Source organism: Chelonoidis abingdonii, chromosome 11 (genome assembly GCF_003597395.2).
Source record: "Chelonoidis abingdonii isolate Lonesome George chromosome 11, CheloAbing_2.0, whole genome shotgun sequence".
Classification (NCBI taxonomy): Eukaryota; Metazoa; Chordata; order Testudines; family Testudinidae; genus Chelonoidis; species Chelonoidis abingdonii.
Window position 1 is genome coordinate 21,985,254 of NC_133779.1, and position 2,664 is coordinate 21,987,917.

Genomic DNA, 2,664 nt, shown 5'->3' on the forward strand with positions numbered 1-2,664 from the left:
GAGGAAATGAACTGGCCAGGGGTGTGCAATGGTGGTGATAGAACCCAGGGAGTCCTGGCTCCAGCCTCCCCCCTCTGATCGCAATTCTATCTTCCTTCCCTAAGCCAGGGTAGAAACCCAGGCGTGCTGGATTCAGCTGGAAATTCCTGTTCCCGGGGTAAGCAGAGCTGTGCGCAGTTAACAAGGGGGCTGAGATTGGCCAGCAACTTCCTTGGGGGGCTGGTTACCCAGGGAGCCCGTCACCCGGCGTGATTAGCGGCCACCTCTGGGTCAGGGCAGCTGGTTATACAGGTTCTGGTCATCTCCTTAACAGGAAAGGGTCATAACATTCACAGCTTTGGTATCAGGTCAAAACTCGAACCCCGAAGGTAAGTTTACTGATGCTCTACCATGAGGCAAATGTTCAGCGTTGGATTTCAGTGCTGTGGACAGCTCTGAAGTTTCTCTTACCCAACCTTGTCCAAATTCCAGCCCTCCCCTGTCCCAACCCCCCCCTCCTCCCGGAAGCATCGGGAGAGAACCCAGGAGTCCTGGCTCCCAGCCCTCACTCCCACTCCAGAGCCGGGGAGTGAACCCAGGAGTCCTGGCTCCCCAACCGCCTTTGATCAGCCGGTTCTGTTTATTCTCTCTGTCTGCAGCGCTGAGGGAAGATGGCTTCGGGAGGACCCAAAAGTTTGGGCTGCCTGGTAGCCGAAGTTCCCCCTGGACCAGAGCGCAAGACGGTGACACGTGGGAATTGGTGGGGGGAGCTATGCAGGAAGGGGTGGGCAGTGTTTGGGATGGGAGACTCCATGTGCCCCGCTCAGGGAGATGGGGAGGGGCTCAGCAGGGGGCTTGGTTTGCATAGAGTGAGGTCGTTTGACTCCACCCAGAGGTGCTGGAGGGGTCCGTGTGTAAACAGCCGCCCCCGCCGCGAGTGGCTGCATCTCAGCACGGGGAGAGGGGTCCCTGGTAATCGGGGCCGCCCCGCCCAGAGAGTAGCTGCATCTCAGCCACCGGGGAGGGTCCTGGGTAACCGGCGCGCCCCGCCCCAGAGGATGAGCTAGCACCTCAGCGCCAGCGAGGGGTCCTTGGGTACCGCTCCTTGCTCGCTCAAAGGTGGCCGCCATCTCAGCTCCCGGACGAGGGGTCCCTGGGTAACCGGCCACCCGCCCAGAGGTTGGCTGCATTCAGCGCGAGGAGGGGTCCCTGTTACCAGCCGCCTCAACCCTAGAGTGGCTGGCATCTCAAGCGCCGGATGAGGGGCCCCTGGGTAACCAGCCGCCCCGCACCCAGAGGTGACGCACTAACAACCCCATATAGGGGCTAAATCTTCACTGATGATGTGCCTTGTCTCGCCTAGTGATGCTGGCGGTTTCTCCAGAGGCACCACCATTAGTTGGGTACAGTTCCATTATTCAGGTACTGGCACTGGACAGTGCGGACGTTTTCGGGGAGAGGATTGCTGATACGTATACCGGAGTTTCAGAGGTAGGAAGGCGGGCTAGGAGCCTCTGTGGGGCAGGGAGGGCTCAGAAGGAGCGCTCTTCACTCAGACATGACACTGTTACGGACTGTCCTGCCGTTCATGGAACAATAATAGATAACGTGATTTATGCAGAGAACCCGTCAGGGTCGGGTTTGAGACATCACATATCATGTTGTGCCGGGCGAGGGTCTGGGTAACAGACCGCCCACCCCAAGGTGGCCACATTCAGCTCCAGCGGCCGAGGGTTTCCTTTGGATAACGCAGTGCCCCCCAGAGGTAGAGCCACATAGTCACTCCGGGCGAGGGGTCTTGGGAAACCAGCTGCCCGCTTGCCCCAGATGGGCCACAAGTCAGTTCCGCGAAGGAAGGTCCTTGGATAACCGAGCCCCCGCCCCAGAGGGTGGCCACGTGTCAGCTCCGGCAGGGGTCCCATATTTGCCTTTTCCATCGGCTTTCCAGTCCTTGGATTAACCAGCTTGACCCGCCCCAGGAGGTGGCCACATGTCACTCCAGGCGAGGGATCCCTGCGATATACCAGACCCGCACCACCCAGAGGTGCCAACATGTGCGAGCTACCAGGCAGTGGGTCCTTGGATAACACATGCCCTTGCTGCACCAGAAGTGGCGACATGTCAGCTCCAGGCGAGGGGTTCCTTGGGTAACCAGCTGCCCCACCCCATCGAGGGGCCACAGTGTCAGACTTCAGGCAGGGGTCCTTGATAAACCGCTTGCCCCGCCACCAGAGGGGGCCACCATGTTCAGCTCCACGGCAAGGGGTCCTTGGATAACAGCTCCGCCAGACGCCCCAGAGGTGCAATGTTCAGCCATCTCCAGGCGAGGGATCCTGAGATAACCAGCCGCCTCCCAGCCCCAGGAGGTGGCTCACATGTCAGCTTCCAGGCAAGGGTCCTTGAATAACCCAGCTGCCAACTGCCCCAGAGGTGGCACATGCTTCAGCTCCCGGCGAGGGTCCTTGGTTAACCAGCTGTCCACCGGCGCCCAGAAGGTGGCGCACATGTTCAGCTCGCAGGCGAGGGATCCCTGGGGTAATACGCAGCTGCCCCCCCCAGAGGGGTCGCATGTCAGCCTCTGGGCGAGGGTCCTTTGAGGTAACAGCTGCCCCGCCCGCAAGTGGCTGCATCTGCAGTGCCAGGCGAGAGTCAAGCGTGGTAGTATCGTATAATATGTTATGTTAT